Source organism: Microcaecilia unicolor, chromosome 11 (assembly GCF_901765095.1).
Source record: "Microcaecilia unicolor chromosome 11, aMicUni1.1, whole genome shotgun sequence".
In the NCBI taxonomy this organism is placed as follows: Eukaryota; Metazoa; Chordata; class Amphibia; order Gymnophiona; family Siphonopidae; genus Microcaecilia; species Microcaecilia unicolor.
The window spans coordinates 30,608,574-30,629,203 of record NC_044041.1 but is presented as its reverse complement, the minus strand read 5'-3'; the positions used below and the strand labels follow the sequence as shown (position 1 = coordinate 30,629,203).

Genomic DNA, 20,630 nt, shown 5'->3' with positions numbered 1-20,630 from the left:
GTGTCCTTACCCATAATGCCTCACACCATGCCTCTATGAATACACAATGTACTTTTGTTATTCCCTTCCTTCCCAGTCCCACTTCTTGGTGCTCACAAGCACCAATGCCACTAAAAATAAGCAGCGACCATTCAATTCACACAGAACTACAGTAAGATCAAGTACCGGACACGGGAATATTTCTTAAAAATAATTTTCAACTGTGTAATATCAAGCATCACAGAAGTGTGGCAACTTTACAGCAGTCTCTCTCAAAAAAGATTCCAGCATGATATAACGCCTTAGGTGAATTTCTTCATAAAGGCAGTTAATAGATGCCAATCGATCAATCAATAAATAATACAGTTCAATGAATGCATGGACTTAAAATAAAAACAGGAAACAAACCGATTGCTTACAAATGTCTGCTAAGTAACATTTCGGAACCGGCTCGACGACATAACGGCCGCGCGCTCTTCTCTCCCACGCAGAAAGGCAGCTCGAGCCACGGGGCGGCAGTTAAGGAGTTAAGCGGTAGGCAGTGCTGTAGGGCCGCGTGAATAGGGGGCAGCTGAGCGCGCGGAGCTGCAGCAGGCAGATGAGGAGGGAGGGAGCTCTTAACTAAAGCGCGAGCTCGCCTGCAATTCCATCCTCGCTCCTGAGCCGAATTTCCCCGTCTCTTCCTTGGCCGAATAGGAGAAGCGCTAAGCAAGGCGCGAGGCATGGAAAGACAGTCACAGACCGGCTTCTGACTGAGAGAGTGTCCAGGAAGGGAGGGGGAAGGCTGTCGCGACTCGCAGCCTCCCGGCGCTCCAGGAAGAGCGGCGCGCGCTGGCTCTCAGGCGGGCGGGAGGGCGGGCAGGTAGCGCTGTCGCGTTTCCCGGGTGGGGAGCCGGAGTTTGTGCAGGTATTTTGGTGGCTTCTTGACTGGATAGAAGAGCCTCCGGCTGAGACTGACAAAGGGGAGAGAGAGAGAGCTCGGGCTAACGGGGAGAAATGTTATTGCAGCAGTTGAAAACCTGACGGGGTGCCAGCAAAAAAGACGCCCCCCCCCCTCCTTCCTCGCGCCCCGTGCCGCCGGACTAAAGAATGCGAGGTTGCTCCGTTCGCGAGGGGCGTCCGAGGAGTTTGGAAGTTGAGTGCGCGCCCCTGCAGGTAAGGAAAAGAGTGGGGGGGGGACCCTCTCTTTCTTAGATGGCTGGTTATCAGTTGAAGTTGCTAAGTGATTTATGACGGAATGAATGGGGAGGCTTCACGCTCCGTCCCAAAAACCAACTCCTAGCTGATTATACTGATATTAATCCTATGCTCAATTCAAAAAAGATACAGAACGATCAATCTGGCTTTCCAGATGCGCATATATGTTATGCGCGTATATATATGAAGATGTGCACAAACTTATGCCTCAAGGAGTTAACTGACAAACTTTTCATTAAGACAATGAAATATTTCCCGGACGCGTAGATTTCTCACCAGCAGATTTGGTTTGCATTACAAAAAGAAATGTGTTGCTGCCGTTGTTATTAAAACGAGACGGTGTGACCGTATACACTGCTTGAATAATGCAATGTCTGCTCAGGAACAGAGAGTAGGACATAAAACGTGATTATTTTTGCATCCTAATATTGAGTCCTACAGAAACACGTGAAACTGTTATATTCCCAAAGAAGATGATCTGTTGGGCTGGGTGGGTGTTGGAATAGTAACGAAAATCTTTCAATTTGCAGTGATATATTCTGCTGCGTAGAAAAAAAAAACCCCGGGGTTTTCACCGAAGCCCCTTACTACTTTGAGTGACTGTAGCATTAACTGCCCGGGAGATTAAACAAGATAACGTATGCCCCCCCCCAAAAACAAAAAAAAATCATTTACAGAAAGAATTATGCTTAATTTCACAGTGAAAATGACATTTTAGATGGCTTTACAGAACAGAGAGAGAGCGCAGTTGCAAAAATGAAATACACAGCTTAGAGAAAATGTGCAAGAGAGAGTGAACAGGAGACCCTTTAGCATCCAGGGTAGGATGTCAATTTGGTATCCCCATTTCCAGTCATTCACAGGCTTTAAGATAATACAGGTTTATAATGTGACTTTAACTGCAACGTTTTAGAAAACTGTAGAACATAATACCAACTTTAGCTTAATAAAGTAATACAGGGAACTGAAATGACATTTCCAGGATCTCCCTCTCCAGCAACCCTTTGCTTACTGAAGCACTCAGCTGTCATTAACTGAAGTTTCACTGAACAACCCTTATATCCATAGCATGTTTCTATTTTAAAGTAAAACTTTACTGACCACCTTACGGCTTATGAACCCTGAAGGGTCTTCATAATTGAAAGTCAAGACCCTTGGACAAACTCTGAGGACCATTTTCTTTAACGGTCAACATTTTATAACTCCAATTGAAATATTTTAATGAGGAGAGATTTCCTCCTGGCTTAACTTTTCACTAGAGTGGTGATCCACCTGGTAGTAGTGTCAAGTTCATAACACTGTTATAGTGATCCCTACCACTGTGAAACATCAAAATTTAAATCTATAACCAGGACCGTTGTTAACAGCTGGAAGTAATGCCTGTATCACTTTTTTTTTCACATCTTGATGCTAAATATTTGAGCAAAGACTTGTGGTTGCCCTGTTAGTTGACTTGCATATGTAGACCTAGGGATGTGCACTTGTTTGAAACAACACAGGAAATGCCAGCAACATATCCCATGACGGCAAACAAAAATGAGTACAAAAAACATGAAATTTCTTGGTTTTCTTTTTTAAATGTGCTGTCAATAGTGCACACAGTTTCCTGATAATGTGCATGCACTATCACATATGTGTGACTAGTGCGTGCATGCATGTGCAATCAGGAACAAGTGCATGCTCTTTCACAAAGCCTGATGCTCAGAAGCAAACGTGGGCGCTAGAGGCCATTAGAGCCGGACTAGCACCAGTATTAGTGAGCGCAGAATGCTCAGAGGCTCTAGCATAGGAAATAATAAGTACACCAAAGATTAGTGCAAATAGTATGCTAATATAGTCAAACAGATGTTAATGAGGTCATTTCCCAGTCCCTCCCAACACTCGGAGAACACATACAAAAAACAAAGCCACCCTTACTGCTGAAAAAATAAGGCCAGGTCAGAGCAGGTATTAAGGCATTTGAAGAGAGGATTTCTCACTATTCTGTCTTTAAAATCTGCTGTTTTTTCTTTAAATTTGAAGCAGAAGGAAGCCCGTGTAAGCCCCAAAGCCCCAGTAGTGAGAAACAAATGTGCGCAAGTGCGAGCAAACATGAAAGTGAAAGCACACATTGGTGCCCGATTACTGCATTTAAATAAAAGCCTTCCAAGTTAAAAAACAAATTTGAAAAGCTTATATTTAAAGATTCAGAAAACAGAAGCCAATGTGTGCTTCACTTTCGAATTTGCCTGGATAATGTGCACAGGAGCTGGGCTTAACCGTGAAACTGTTCTACGCATGTGTCAAGCGCATCCTCCCTCCTTGCTTTCGCTTTAACAGTGTGCATATGATTTGCATACCATTTCCTTTCAGCATTGGTGAGCTAATTTTCTGCGCTGTCGTGTTGGTATAGTTTCTGTGCTGTAGGCTTATCGTGAGAGTTCTGAGCATTGGGTTCAAAAGAGCATGCATTTTATTAACATTGCTCTCATGAAGAGAGAATGAAAAACTGAATATTCTCAGAAATGGCATGGAGTACGACACAAAATGAAATTTCTGGTTGCACATCTCTAGTAGATACAGGGATCTGTGAACAAGTTATATGTGAAACCTTTTTATTGAACTATCTTAATCTATCTGCAGTTACTCTTGGAGTCTTAGTATCCTTTCATCTGGTCAGAGAAGAAGCAGGACAATTGCATACACATTAGCCAATACAGATCCTTTCAGCTATAAAGATTTTTACTGTCTCATCACCTCTGTCTGTCCTTTCCCTCTACTGAGCATATATGAGCAGACTAAGACCTGTGTTACTTTGTACTGTTTAAATGCACCATAATTGTGCTGTTTCTTGACTGGCCAGATGACGAGATGATAATACTCAAAAGCTAGTCACAGTTCAGTAAAAAGATATTATTATTAACATTTGTATAGCGCTACCAGACGCACGTAGCGCTGAGCACCTGACACGTAAACTTATGCTATTTTAAAATATGCAGACTAAGAGGCCTTACTAAATCTCAGCGCACACGATAAGGACTAGATTCTATAGATGGCGCCTAAAAAATCAGCACCGAAAAAAGTATCGCTTAGCGCTATTCTATAAACCACACTTAGCCCTTTTACTAAGGCACGTAGGCGTCTACGTGCATACAGCAGGAGTCAAATTTTGAACTACTGTCCGGCTACCACGTGCCTCGTGCGATGATTCCATTTTTGGCGCGTGTCCAAAACACGTGGTAGAAAGTTTCTACCGTGTGGCGTTTGCCTGGTGCTAATCGGCAGTGTATGTGTGCTGATGATTACTACCTGGTTAATGCGTGAGACCTTACCGCTAAGTCAGTGGGTGGTGGTAAGGTCTCAGGCTGAAAATGGACACGCGCTGGTTTTAATTTTACCACATGTCGATTTTCGGCCACAAAAAAGGCCTTTTTTTGCAGGTGCGCTGAAAAATGGACCTGTGCATGTACAAAACACGTGCCTACACCAGTGCAGGCCATTTTTCGGCGCCCCTTAGTTGGGCGTGGTTAGTGTCAGGAACTGTGACTACATTTAGGCGTGACCATTTACATCAATGAAAACCTTGTGTAAATGATAATTCTATAATAGCGTGCATAAATTATAGAAACACCCTATTCCACAATGGCCACACCCCCTTTTCAGATCCACACACTACTATTTACATGCATCACTTTACAGAATATTTATTTATTACATTTGTATCCCACATTTTCCCACATATTTGCAGGCTCAATGTGGCTTACATAATACCGTAAAGGCATTCGCCAAGTCCGGTAGGGGACAAGTACAAAAGATGTTATAATAGGATAGGGAAGATAAAATTCTGTCAAGTTGGGTTAGGGTAGAAGGGTTTGATAATGTCCAATATGATCTTTGATGGTGAAGTGTTGCAGGGTTGAGGCATTTAAGTTGCCTAAAGATGCCTGTGTAAATTCTAATTATTGCCAGTGAGTGCCAGTAATTGCTTGTTATTGCCCAATTATCAGCACTTTCTCATTAATCAGTTAAGTTCTGAGTGCAAATTAAATACATGCCCAAATTTGCGAGCACAACTCAAATGCCCTACATAGAATCCAGGGGTAAATGCTAAGAAGCGCTTAGGTATAAAGGGTGGGGGAATTCTATATATGGCCCCTAAAATCATGGTGGGAAACATTTCTGCTTAAGCGTATTCTATAAGCCACGCCTATATATATATGCAGGTACATAGAATACGCTTAAGTGGAAATCATAGCTCCTAAATCTACGTGCCTCCATTTACACCTACAAAAAAATGTCGTAAATCCCGACATGTAGATTTAGGCGCAGAGGCCCATATTCTCTAGCGGTGCATGTAAATTTCGGAATGCCCATGAAATGTCCATTGCCCCGCCCATAACCATGCCCCCTTTTGCCTGTACATGTTAGAAGTTAGGCGCACTGCATTACAGAATATGCCTACTGAGTTGTGCTTGTAAATTCTAATTATTGTCATTTAGTGCTCATTATTCCTTGTTAAATGTTATCAACGCTAATTAACTTGTTAAGCCAATTAACTTATGCGTGTTATTACAGAATACAGTTGGATTTTGGCGTGGAATTCTAGGTGCGCTATATAGAATCTGGGAGAAAGTAGGGTTTTTTTTAAAGCATTTAGTGGGCGCTAATTCTGTTGGCGTACACTAAGCTTTAATAAAAGGACACCTAAAAGACCTGTGTCAATGTTGCACATTTTTCTTGTGTGTGTGTTTTTAAGAGGATCTATGATAAGTGTTGTGTTAATTTTAAACAGAGATGCACCTGAAATTTTTTAAATGGGGGGGAACATCATTTTAAATGAAGTTTGAGACTTGGATGCAAAAAGTTGAACATTCTGGATTTTGCCCAGCATTTTTCACATGAGAATTTTATAGTGAATAGACAAACCAATGATTTATTTTTCTTAAGTGTTGGCATCTGTATTTCACCTTTGAAAGGGGCCAAATGATTTTGATATATACAATATAATAATTTTTAGGAATATTTTGATGTTTGCCTTATGTGATAAACAGCCCAGCCCTCCCCGACAGGTTCTATCAACTTACACAAGAAAAACTTAAGTATACAGGTAAAAAGACATAAGGAGATGCTGGAAGTAGAAGTGAGTGGGATAGCGGGGAAGCCAGGCTACACTACCCAAAGACGAGTGGCAGACTAAAAGTTGGTTCCGTGGGGAAAACCCTACACAGATGCAATATTATCAATGTGCCATTAGGGACTCCACTCAAGTGATAGAAAATGCATGAGTAGCCACATACATGGAAAAGAAAGGGCCAGGTTGTAACTAGGGACCCAACTTTCAGAGGAAGAGAAAAACGATCCATCTGTAGAATAAGGTTCTAGGCATGGAGGTGGGGGATGTGCAAGAAGGGGGGGGGGAAGGAATGGTGATGAAGGGGGGGAGGAAGGGTGAGTGTGTGGAAGGCAAAGAAGGAAGGATGAGTGCAAGAGGGAGGGGGATAAGGGAGGGGGATGGGGGGCAATGCAAGGGGTTGATGGTTGAGGTGTGGGGGGGGGGGCAGGGGAGAGTGAGACAGAATGCCTAAACAAACAAACACACATGCACAATCCCTAAAACATTACCTCCAATGGTCCCTGAGGTGGGATTGATCTCCAGTTGCTTCTGTCTTCTTATTGTCATAATTCAAAATGGTACTAGCTAATTGAAGGCATTTTTGCCCGATTCATGAGGCTTAATGCCTTTGTAATAAATTCCACACTTAAGGAAGGCATGCAGAAACACGTTTTAATGTCCTTTATGAAACGGGCCCCTTGGGTATCTAAATATCTCTACTATAATAAAAGGCACCTTCAACGTTCTGAAGCTGACTCCATGCCTTCAAGTGAAGGGTTCGTTAGGATCGTTAGGTTCGTCGCTCTGTCACCATCTGTCTCGGCCCCACCCTCGCACCTCTGATAGGTCCGCCGCCCTCAACGTCATCACGTTTTGATGTCCAGGGTGGCGGACCTATCAGAGGCACGAGGGCGGGCCTGACAGAGATGGTTACAGGCTGAGCGACGAACATGAAGAAAAAAAAAACCCTTCACTTCAGCCACGGAGTCAGCTTCACCACGTTGCAGGTGGGTGGCTGGAGGGGAGGGAAAGAGAGGGGGCAACTACCCTGGAACATGGAGGGAGGGAGAGAGGGGGGCAATGATGCAGGAACTAACTTGGAGGGGGGCCAGACGGACACAGAAACTGGGATGGAGGGAGGGAGGGGGGACCCAGAAACTAGGAGGGAGGGGGGGAAGCGACCCTGGAACAGGGTGGGTGGGAGGGAGGGACAGCGGACCAAGTTCCAGGTGGGGCTGACCCTGGAACTTGGAGGGGGGCCAGGCGGACCCAGAAACTGGAATGGAGGGAGGGATGGGGGACCCTGAAACTGGGGGAGGGGGGGGGGGAAATGAGCCTGGAACTGGCTGGGTGGGAGGGTGGGAGAGCGGACACTGGACCATGCAGGGGGGCGGACCCTGAAACTGGGAGGGAGGGGGCCCCTGGCATACACTCTCATTTTCACACACACACTCTCGCACACAGTCTCACTCTCTCACACACACTCACACATTCACTCTCGCTCTGTCACACACACATTCACTCTTTCTGTATCATACACTCACTCTCACACACACTCTGTAAAACACACACACTCCAAGGAAAACCTTGCTAGCGCCCGTTTCATTCCTGTCAGAAATGGGCCTTTTTTCCTAGTATGTAAATAAATTGCAGGCTTCAAAGTAGTGTGTTTTGGCTCCTAAATTTAGGAAGGTTGAGATGAATTTCTGTATGCCCAATTTAGGCCCCAAGCGTTTTGTTTTTGAAAACTGACCTCATAGTAAGAACATGGTAAAAAGGGGTTTCATTTTATTTATTTATTTATTGGGATTTATTAACCACCTTTGTGAAGAGATTCACCCAAGGCGGTGTACATCATTTAGGGGTCATTTTACAAAGCCGCGGGAAGGCTAGCGCTCGGGTAGCATGCACCAAATCAGCATTATTACGGGGGCAGTAAGTTCACCTGGCAGTAATTCCAAGTTTGGCACGCGCCAAATCCCACGGTAGAAAATATTTTTCTATTTTCTACCACGGGGGCATTCCCGGTGGTAATCGGTAGCACGGCCATGTTGGCTCACGCTGCATGGTTACTGCATGGGTAGTGCATTAGCCCTTGCTAGGTCAATGGATGGTGGTAAGGACTCAGGCTGTAAATAGGCACTCTAGTTTTAATTTTTGCACACACCCATTTACCGGCCCATTACAAATGGCCTTTTCCACAGCCGAGGTAAAAAGTGGCCTAGCACGTTCCAAAAAGACGTGCCCACGCTACCACAGGCCACATTTTACCGTGGCTTTGTAAAAGGACCCCATGGTAAAGCTAAAAATAAATGATACTATTAAAAGAGTTCCTTTTATACAGGCCAGTGAGTCTTCCAGTGTTCAATGAGAGATGCACGTTTGAATGCTTCAGTATCCTCCAAAATATTGATGACTGTCCTTGTAAAGATGAATTATGTGCATCTTATCCCATTGCTGCAACTGCCTCTTGCCAAGTCCCATCAGAGAAGATGACTATTTGCCAGAGTTGTTGACATTATTGGGGGGATGTGTTGACAGTACTGCACATCAGAACATTACTGTTTTGTTGGTAAATGCAATTTTGCTTCGTCTGCGTTGACAAAATATTCATGAAAAACGAGAAGTGAAAGTGACACCAATACACAAAGCATCCTGAACCTCTGCAATTGTGTAAGTCCTTTTATAGTTGGAGTTAATGAGAGCCAACTGCTTCCAAACATCAAAAAATGTATCTAGAAAACATCGACAGATTTCAGAAAATCTGTCAATTTGCTAGTGTTATGTCATAAGCCATTCAAAGTTTGTCTTGACTGACTAGTTTACTAAGATTTTTTTCTTTCTAAAATCCACGTGTCAGATATATATTTAATCTCACCCCACATTCGTGAATATCTGAGATCAAGCAAACATGGTGATGATGCCCATCATAGGAGCCCTGTATAAGAGGCTTGGGGGGGGGGGCTAAGCCTTCCCAGCCCCAACTACAACCTTTCCTGCCCACAGGTCCACTTCCTTACTACTACTACTATTTAGCATTTCTATAGCGCTACAAGGCGTACGCAGTGCTGCACAAACATAGAAGAAAGACAGTCCCTGCTCAAAGAGCTTACAATCTAATAGACAAAAAAAAGTAATCAAATCAATTAATGTACTTCCTTCCTGTACTGTACTGCCCTCTGTTACTTCTCTGTCCTGCCAATACCTTGTAGCACCTTGCTTCCTCTGCTGGTCCCGCCTCCTCTGACACAAGCTTCCCGGATAGGCAGAGGAAGCAGTACTGGTGGAGGGGGAGTCATGGTCTTGCGTGTTGTGATAGCCCCCTTCTCACTCAGGGTGACCTGGTTCTCAATATGCAAAACATATGCAGATTAGTGTGCTACCCCTTCTCATTCAGGGTGACCTGGTTTCCACTCAGCAAATTAAGCAGGTCTCACCCACTGCATATTTCTCAGGCAACTCTTTATTCCAGCCCCTGGGCACACTTCTTCTAGCTTAACACTTTATGCTTTCATAGATCTTCACATCGAGCCTCCCCACACAGATACATGGGCTCAGTACTACACCAATACTTTGGGGACTCTCAACCCCAGGCTTTGTAGCCTGCTTCTCTTATTACTTCGGACACACAGTCCCTCTTTGAACACACAGTTCTAGACACACAGTCAAACTCTAATGCTTTAGGGACTTCTTACCCCAGGACTTTCAGCCTGCTGATCTCCTTTGGACACCCAGTCCACCCCCAAGTCCATAAATTTAGCCAGTATCTTTCAGGGGCTCTCTCTTCTTCTGCTGCTAGCTCACTTCCCTCTTTTCACAACTCAGGTGGGGTATAAAGTGGTTAATTAGCCACTCAGGACCCTCACCCAGCCCATAATCTCCTGCACCTGTGGGCCTCCCAGGGCTCTCCCCGGTCCTAGCGACCTCCATCTTCTTCTAGCGCCCTCTAGTGGCGTACACCGTATAGGACAGCCTCATACCTTCTCACAGCGTCTTCATTCCTTGTTTATTTGCTCGGCCCGGCAGAGGTGAATATGGGAGGAAGGGTGCAAAAAAGTGCTGCACAGTGGTGGGGATTAGGGAAGTGAGTGAAAGATAGAGAGAGAATGGTGGTGGAATGCTTGTTCATGGTTTGGGAAGGGAGGACAGAAATGGGGCAAGACTGGATGGGAGAGCAGAGTGAAAAAAATAGAGGCAGTGGTAGATGGGGTGAGACCAAAGAGGTTTGATAACACAGGGGCAATACTGGATGGGAGGGGGCAGAGGCAAGGCTTGATGGAGTGAAGATAGAGACAGTACAGAGGGAAAATATTACATGGGAGAGACGGAGCTAGAGAGGGGCAATTCTAGATGGGGGAAGATAGAGACAGGCAATGCTGGGTGGGAGTAGGGAGGAGAGGAATGCCATTCCATATTTCTACTGTTGTCTCCTCATCAGATAAGGTCTATTTTTTCTTATCTTTTATTTAGAAAACAGTTGAAAGCTTTTTTAACGTTAGCCGCTATCCAGTTGTTTTGCTTTCACTCCGCTTCAGCAGCTGACTTTCATTTCTAGTTTATCTGCATAGACACTAATGACGTTAGTCTAGCTGATCGTAAAGATTTTCTGAAGTTGTGAGTCAACATATTCTGAAGCTGCTGATTAGAAGATGAGAAAAGTGGGGTCTGATGTCATCATTGAAATAGAGCGGCCATTTTGTTTTTTGTTAGGACAGAGAGAGCCTTCTTTATGCAACTAACCCCTGGTTTCCGGATCCTGGGGAAGCGAAGCGAAACGCTGGCCATCATTGGTCTGATTTGGGGATCCATATTATGAAGATTTGAGCTCACACGTACACCAACCATCATTGAGTTAAGTGCACTTTTAGTAGCTTTGTTTGGCACAGTTAGTTTCCATCAAAAAAAACTGTGCAAAAAAACAATGTTTTGGATTTTGAAAGGTAAAGATGGGGAGGTTTTTCGCCTGTGACGAAGAATATGGCGCTACAAGTTGAGGTGACTGTGAGAGCCAATAGCTCTGTAAGACTGTGTCCCTGGAGCTCTTTGAGGCGTTTTCCTTCATAGTAACATAGTAGATGACGGCAGAAAAAGACCTGCACGGTCCATCCAGTCTGCCCAACAAGATAATTTCAGGTGTGCTACTTTTTGTGTATACCTTACCTTGATTTGTATCTGCCATTATCAGGGCACAGACCGTATAAGTCTGCCCAGCACTATCCCTGCCTCCCAACCACCAGTCCCGCCTCCCACCACCGGCTCTGGCAAAGACCGTATAAGTCTGCTCAGCACTATCCCTGCCTCCCACCACCGGCTCTGCCACCCCAATCTCAGTTATGCTTCTGAGGATCCATTCCTTCTGAACAGGATTCCTTTATGTTTATCCCACGCGTGTTTGAATTCCGTTACTGTTTTCATCTCCACCACCTCCCGCGGGAGAGCATTCCAAGCATCCACCACTCTCTCCGTGAAAAAATACTTCCTGACGTTTTTCTTGAGTCTGCCCCCCCTTCAATCTCAGTTCATGTCCTCTCGTTCTACCGCCTTCCCATCTCCGGAAAAAGTTCGTTTGCGGATTAATAATACCTTTCAAATATTTGAACGTCTGTATCATATCACCCCTGTTTCTCCTTTCCTCCAGGGTATACATGTTCATATTTGTACAGACTGCATTTTGCATCAAGTCCTCATTATAATAAATGGAAATGGTAATAGCAGATCAGTGATAAATATACAAACTTTATTCATGCAAATAGCAAAACTCCTTGCACGGAGTTTTGCTATTTGCATGAATAAAGATTGTATATCTGTCACTGCTCTGCTGTTATCATTTCCATCTTGGAGCTTGCGGATCAATTGCCTTTCTGTTTTTTTGGGACATACTCATTATAATAAAGCAATACTTTGTTTCCCAAAACCAAGGGGCTCTTTTACTGAGCTGCAGTATTACGTGGATTCAGTGTGCCATAACGCAGGAGTTTCCTGCACACTAAGCCCATTTCTGGTGTGGCAGTAAAATAGGCATTTTACTATCTGTTGAATCTCTGGCTCTGCGCTAATGTTAGCATTCGTGCTTGGCCATTAAAATTAATGCAAGAGCACCTGCTGCCTCCTATTTAGGAGGTGCTGAGGGCTCTTGCGTTTATAGATGCGCTAACGAGTAAGCACGCCAATAATGTCAGCACGTTAGCTGGATAGAGCTTCCATGCCCCTTCTCCACATTGACGCACACACCTCTCCTTAAAAAAAATACCACGTGCTTAGCTCATGCAAACGGCAAAATTAACACAAAACATTTCAGTGCGTCCCGTGTTAGGCCGTTTTTTTCCTGAGATAATCGCACATTACCGCTTAATGCAGCTGAGTAAATGGTCTCCTAAATTTTGGCTGGTATTTATGATGAGCAGATGTTTGGTAAGGTATTACCACTTTACAAGCAACCATTCTACTCGCAGTGAGATGCGAGTTATTTTATTTTGATACTCCGGAAATGGAAAAAGCTGTGACATATTGTATTCGCAGCCACTGATACTTGCAAGCTCTGTGCCTGTCTCTGTGCAAATGAAAGACATTAATTTAGCCTCCTTTACATCTACTGCAGCCACTAAGAAGGTTGTAGCGATGCCCAGAGGCATGTTAGGCTTTTGTTCCCTTGAAAACATTAATCACATTTGTTATTTTCCTTTTTCCAAACATAATGCAAGTCTACATTTTTCGTTTTCATCTTGCCTCGTAAGGAAATGTATGCAGATAAACCTCACATGCACAACACATATATGATATTTTCTTGAATGACCATTTAAAAAAAAAAAAATTGATCTCTAGATCCTTCTAAGCCAGGTTCACCTAAGTTCAGTATTCGAAAGCAGCAAAAAGACCAGATTTTCAGGATATCTCTTAACAAGTATACAGGAGGGAGACCTGCATTCAGTGGAAGTAGTATGAATGCAAATCTACCTCTTGCATATTTATTAGGGATATCCTGAAAATTTGGGCTTATTTTCAAAAGAGAAGGGCGCCCATCTTTCGACACAAATTGAGATATGGGCGTCCTTCTCTCAGGGTAGCCCAAATCGGTATAATTGAAAGCCGATTTTGGGTGTCCTTAACTGCGTTTCATCGCGGGGACGACCAAAGTTCACGGGGACGTGTCGGAAGCATAGCGAAGGCGGGACTTGGGCGTGCTTAACACATGGGTGTCCTCGGCCGATAATGGAAAAAAGAAGGGCGTCCCTGATGAGCACTTGGCCGACTTAGTCCATTTTTTCTTACGACCAAGCCTCAAAAAGGTGCCCGAACTGACCAGATGACCACCGGAGGGAATCGGGCATGACCTCCCCTTACTTCCCTAGTGGTCATTAACCCTCTCCCACCCTAAAAAAAAACCCTTTAAAATATTTTTTTGCCAGCCTCAAATGTCATACGCAGCTCCCTGATAGCAGTATGCAGGTCCCTGGAACAGTTTTAGTGCGTGCAGTGCACTTCCGGCAGGTGGACCCAGGCCCATCCCCCCTACCTGTTTTACTTGTGGTGGTAAATGTGAGCCCTTCAAAACCCTACCAGAAACCCACTGTACCCACATGTAGGTGCTCCCCTTCACCTCTTAGGGCTATGGTAGTGTTGTACAGTTGTGGGGAGTGAGTTTAGGAGGGGCTCAGCACCCAAGGTAAGGGAGCTATGCACCTGGGAGCAATTTCTGAAGTCCACTGCAGTGCCCCCTAGGGTGCCTGGTTGGTGTCCTGGCATGTGAGGGGACCAGTGCACTACGAATGCTGGCTCCTCTCACGACCAAATGGCTTGGATTTGGTCGTTTCTGAGATGGGCGTCCTCGGTTTCCATTATCGCTGAAAACCGGGGACGACCATCTCTAAGGTCAACCTAAATGTTGAGATTTGGGCGTCCCCGACCGTATTGTTGAAACGAAAGATAGACGCCCATCTTGTTTCGATAATACGGGTTTCCCCGCCCCTTTGCGAGGACGTTGTGCGAGGACGCCCTCAGTAAAACTTGGCCGCCCCGTTAGATTATGCCCCTCTTTGTTGGCCCTTGAGGTCTGAACTTGGACAAGCCTATTCTAAACTGTTCTAGCAGAGCTGCAAGTTAAAGAGCTGAGCCCTGTATAGTCCTGAAAGCGTTGAAGCCCAGCTGCTTTAAATAAGAGTTCAATATCAAGGAATACAATGCTCTTGTTTCACTCAGATAAGGCAATAATGAAAATAATTTACACACTGCTTCTTATATCTAAAAGGGGGAGGGGTTTAAGGGGGCACTAAGCCACCAAGACAAGTGAGGGGTGGGGGTAGGGTTGGCCACTGGGCCGCCACGGACCTCCTGCTCCCTTATGTCGGGGGGGGGGGGGAAGGGAGGGAGAAGGCCACTGGACCACCAGGGAAACTTGTGTGTGTGGGGGGGGTTCCACTGGGTCCCCAGGACTGATCATTGTACGCTGGTAAATGCGGGCATTAGTCCAGTGCTAGTGGCCTCTAGCACCAGCATTTACCTTTTGATCATCAGGGCCATAGTGAGTAATTCCAAAGCAGGTGTGGTCATGAGCGTTCCCAGAAATTAGACACGATGTTATAAAATGTATGCATTTGCATGCCTAACTGCCATCAATCTGTTGGGTTCGAGTATTTATACCAGCTTTTGGCAGACATAAGTGCTTGTGCACAAATTTAGGCACGAGAAGCACGCCATGCAAATGTTCCGTAAAGGGCGCTACCCTTTATAGAATTCTACCTTAGGGGCCCGTTTACAAAGTGTTGGTAAGCCCAATGTAGGCTTACCGCACGCTAAATCGGAATTACTGCCGGCCCAACATGGCTGCCTTTGGTAGGGTTAGCTTGAATGTGTGCCGTTTCCATCGTGTTGGAAAATTTTTTTTTCTAGTGTGGTGCTAACCCAGCGGTAGTAGGGCATCGCCACATGCTGCCTGGTTACTTACCACTCATTGGGTGGTGGTAAGTGCTCCCTACTGCATGGCCATGCACTGCCTGGTTACCGTCAGGTTACTGCCGGTGCCCTTACCGCCACCTCAGTGGGTGGCAGTAAGTGCTCCATGGCCACGCGGTAAGAGTTTGTCTTGCAACATGGATATTTTGTGGGGCTTTTTACCCTCTGCAGTAAAAAGGACACTGACACGGAAAAAAAGGCCCCCACAGCTACCGCGTTGCCCTTTTTCCTGCATCTTAGTAAAAAGGACCCCTTAGTGTTAATGAATCTGGCTCTATAAAGCTCAAGCTAACTTAAAATCAAGGCAAAGAACTACCTGTTCCATACAACTCTCTCATATCCAGTGTCCGTTCTTCTCCAAGCTGAAGAGTCCTAATTGGTTTAGGCCCCCTTTTTACTAAGGCACGCTCATGTTTCTAGCGCGTGCTAAAATTGTAGGCGCGCTAAACGTTAGAGACACCCATAGGAATGCATTGGCGTATCTAACGTTTTTAGTGCCTACAGTTTTAGTGCGCGCTAAAAACGTGAGCGTGCCTTAGTAAAAAGGGGGCCTTAGTCGATAGATATTCATTCTCTTTTTTTATTGTTTTTTTGTTTTGCTTCTGAACCTTTTCTTATGCTGTCTATATCTATATTAGACACATATTATACTAGGCATATTTTCAAAGCATTTAGACTTGTAAAGTTACATAGCAACCTATAGAACTTTGTAAGTCTAAGTGCTTTGAAAATGAGCCCCATTGTATATGTAGAAAGATAAATATAGTTGGGTAAGTCAGAACAGCATACAGTATTCAATGTGCAGTCGCACCACAGATACAGAAGCATTAGGATTTCTTCGGAAATTAACTGAGAATATCATAACATTCCATTCGAGTTTTTTTTTTTTTGACTGCTGCTCACTGAACTGAGAATTGCAACATTGTGTCCATCATAATGATCCCAAGATTCTTTCGCTAGGTGTTGTCTCCTAATATGGATTTGCCTTTTAGATGTTCAGCTACCCAGTCTGCTAAGGTCCTCCAGCAATATCTCACAAGCCCCTTGTGATTTGACAACTTAGAATAATTTTGTGTCATCTGCAAATTTAATTACCACATTCATTGCTCCCTTTTTCCAGATCATTAATCAGCTAAAGAGCTCTGGTCCCAGCACAGATCCCTGGGGCACGTCACTATTTCTCTGCAGCCAGAAAACTGACCATCTAAAAAACAAAGGCTAGAATTGTATATTTAACCACTTGCCAGTTCACAATAGGACGCTGCCTTCCATCTCATGACTTTTATTAAAATTTCCTGAGGAATCTCTCAGGAGGAGCTTTATCAAATACATTCTAGCTATTCGGGTATATTGTATCGACTTGGTTCACTCTGATACGCAATGCTTATTCACACCTCAAAGATTTCTAATTGATTATTAAGGCATGACCTCTCTTGCTTAAATCCATGTTAACGCAGCTATCCAAGTACTGCGTGACCAGGCAGCGATCGTAATTCTTTTTTTTTTTTTTTGTCCAAGTATCTTTATTATTTTGTTGCATATAAAACAAATGTAAATTAACAAACAGAACTATTAGTACAAGAGATTGTAAGGGACATAGTGCCAGGTTCTCAGGTTCAGAGCCTGCGGGGCTGGGCTCTGGAGCAAACGTGAGCCCTTGGGCTGCTGACGAGGAGCGACAGCAGCAGGCAAAACCCACCAACCAACGCTGGGCAAGCACACCGACACCGGCAGGGACTGCAGGCACCGCCCAGCGAACCGGAACACATGGACTGGAGGACACAGGACTGGAATCCCCCAGACTGGAAGACACAGGACTGGAACACCGGACTGGAGCACACCGGACTGGTCCACACAGCTTCACCTGCACTTAGCTACTAGGCCCCCCAGGAGTTGAGCTCCTGGGTTCGAGTAGCCGGCAGGACTTACTGGATACCAGATGAAACAGGGACCAGGACTGGAAACAGAAGTACTCCTAAACCTAAACTGATCTACGTGCTCCCAAGGCCTAAACCAGCAGGAGTGTTCCTAACAGTAAACTGACAAAAGGACTTCCTAAGCCCTATACTAAACAGGAGCTCCTAAGCCCTGCTCAACAAAGGAACTTCCTAAGCCCTTACAGAGCAGGGAACTAAACACAAAGCTAACACAGGTGCTACTAAGCACCAAGCTACAAGCAGAGCTCTACACTAACAAGCTAAACACAAAACTAACAAGCTATCTAAGCACTGCTCTAGCAAGCTAGATACAAAACTAACAAGGTGCTTCCTAAGCACTACTCTGGCAAGCAACCAGAAGAGCTCCTAGCACTAAAAGGGAAGACAGGGGAGCCACAAGGAAAAAGCAGGGAAGCTAACACATAAGCCAAAAGTGCTTCTAAAGCACCAAACACCAACAGCAAAGACTGCAATGCTCCCAATAGCACAAACCCAGAAGTACTTCTAACAGCAAACTCTGCAGTGTTCCTAACAACACCAAACCCTGAAGTACTTCTACCAACAACAGAGCTTCCAAAGCCCTACACACAGCAATGCTTCCAAAACCAAGAGGGAAAAGCAGGGGAACCATAAGGGAAAAGCAGGAAAGCTAAATACACAGTCACCAGTGCACACTGCATTAACACTAACCTGGCCCTTAGCAAAAGCAAGCAGGGAAACTAGACACAAAGTCAGAAGTGCACACTGCACCACCCTACCTAAAGCAAACACCACCGTTGCAAAGGCCCTGAAGGAAACAACACCACTTCCTTATCAAGGCCCTCCCTGATGATGTCACACTCCCTAGACCTAGGCAAAAGCACACTGACCCAGAGAGCACACTGAAACCCATAGAGGCCCAACCCACACCAATGCAACACCGTGAAGCACTTGAAGCCAGTACACCCAAAGAGAGGTAGAGCTAACTCAGTCCACCCACACAGCTGTAGTAAAGTAAAACAATTAACCCCATGCTGCTGGAAGCTGCCAGCACAGAGAGACAGAGCCAGCTCAGAAAGGACAGAGAAAAGAAACAGAAGCCAGCTAAGAAGCTGACTCCCAGGAAAGAGGTAATTTGAGAGGGGTTCTGACCCCAATCATAACACACAGCATTGAAATCGATCAATAATTGCTTGTGAATAAGAGGACATATCAGCGCATGTCTATTTACGGCCTGAGCCCTTAATGCCACCCATTGACTTCAGCGGTAAGGGCTCATGCATTTTCTGCATGGTAACCGTCTAGTGTGCGCGTCAACTGCTGATTACCGCTGGGAACACCCTCGTGGTAGAAAATTATTTTCTACCACGGGTTGTTGGTGTGCGCCGAACTCGGAATTACCGACAGGCGCACGTGCTAGCCGGGCAGGAATGCCGATTTCATGTGCACTGCACGTGCTTAGGCCTTTATGCACCTTTGTAAAAGGGCCTCATAATCAAACTTGGCCCTTGTGTAGAAGAAAGATCCACATTTGTCAGATATGGAAATCTCAGACTTATATGTCTGAAGCACACATTGCCACCAGAAATGAACATTTTGATTTTAGAATTATCCTTCCTATTGTTTAACACTGACGTTAGGGCAGTAACCAACAAAATATGCAATCACTTCGTGTCCTATTTGTCTAAATTTGTGTCCCGTGAAAGAGAACCAAAAAGGAGAATTTTCATGGACAGTGGTTGTTGAATGTGTAAAACTGACTTCTCTATGAGGAAAGACTAAGGAGGCTAGGGCGTTTCAGCTTGGAGAAGAGACGACTGAGGGGAGACATGATAGAGGTATATAAAATAATGAGTGGAGTGGAACAGGTGGATGTGAAACATCTGTTCAAGCTTTCCAAAAAATACTAGGACTAGGGGGCATGCGATGAAACTACAGTGTAGTAAATTTAAAACAAATCGGAGAAATTTTTCTTCACTCAACGCAAAATTAAACTCTGGAATTCATTGCCGGAGAACGTGGTGAAGGCAGTTAGCTTAGCAGAGTTTAAAAAGGGGTTAGACGGTTTCCTAAAGGACAAGTCCATAAACCGCTACTAAATGGACTTGGGAAAAATCCACAATTCTAGGGAATAACATGTATAGAATGTTTGTACGTTTGGGAAGCTTGTCAGGTGCCCTTGGCCTGGATTGGCCGCTGTCGTGGACAGGATGCTGGGCTCGTTGGACCCTTGGTCTTTTCCCAGTGTGGCATTACTTATGTACTTATGATGAAATCACTTTTTTTCCAAACCTGTAACCAGAAATTCTGCATAAGGTTGCGGTCAAAAAGCAAGTGCTTGAGTGTGCCAGGATGATTCTTACATAACCAGCAAATGCTGTTGGAAAGCAATCCTGCAACATTCATTTTCTGAGGTGTCCAAATAGCACAGTGGTAGAGAAAATGTAAGGATTACATAATGTTTGCTAAAGAAATAGATCTAGCCAATTTAGACCAAAATACTTTCCATTGATCCAGAGACAACCGATAATCCATATCTTGTTTCCCAGAAGTGCATGAGACCTTTCTTTATTCTGGAAGACTTTGATATATATATGACTAGTAAAAAAGCCCCGTTTCTGATGCAAATGAAACGGGGGCTAGCAGTGTTTTCTTCTGTGTGCATGTGGGAGTGTGTGTGTCCCTGCCCTCTGGCCTCTCTCCCCTCCCCCCTCTGAGTCCTTCACTGTTACAGAGCCAGCGATTTGATTTCATGCTCTGCTGTTTTCCTTCACTGACTGTGTTACAGAGAGGGCGGGGCAGACACTCATAGGGAAACTGGATATCTCGCCCCCTTCATACTTCCGGCTGGAGGCTTCATAGAACGTTGGTGTTGCCTTTTATATAGAGAGATTTGTGTAATCGGGATGCTACTTGCCCCGTTTTGAAAACCTTCTTCTTCTATAAAAAGAAAGATGGAAGGATGCTGGTTGATCAGTGTTTTAATTGAATTATTTCTGAAAAGACAATGCTGTAACTGAAACCATTTGAATAACTGACTAGAGGGAATTGAGAATTGTTTCTGCAGTGAATGGAAAGAGATCAATTGACCTTTTTCAATTATTTGATGTAATGATCATATAGCTTTCTGAAACCAAACCAGAAAAAAAGAGGTTTTATTTATCTTGAGTAATTTGATTTTTACTTACCAATTATGCACGGTGCCCTGAAAAAAACAGGACCCCTTACATAGTTTCAAAATACTTTGCAGTTGTTTAAAACATATACCCCCCTGTTTACTAAGCCACGAGGTAATGCCGACACAGTCCATTCAAAGTGAACGGGCTGTGTCAGCTTTAGCTCACGGCAGCTGCTAGCGTGGCTTAGTAAACAGGGGAGATAGTATTATCTTTCAAAATACATTAGTATAACGGGGGGGGGGGGGGTTCTTAGTTAATTCATAATTTGTGTTCAGAGTGTCCTCCAACCTTGACCCATTCACGAAGTCTTCAACACCG

At 44.6% G+C, this 20,630-nt stretch overlaps 1 protein-coding gene across 1 annotated transcript in view; it reads left to right on the top strand.

The window, feature by feature from the left end:
• Positions 1-878: 878 nt before the first annotated feature.
• The window catches only part of WSCD2 (WSC domain containing 2), a 363,115-nt gene continuing 343,363 nt past the window's right edge, over positions 879-20,630 (top strand). The window contains exon 1 of the mRNA XM_030219890.1: positions 879-1,134. The gene's annotated coding sequence lies outside the window, so the exon portion shown is untranslated. The remainder of the gene's footprint in view (positions 1,135-20,630) is intronic.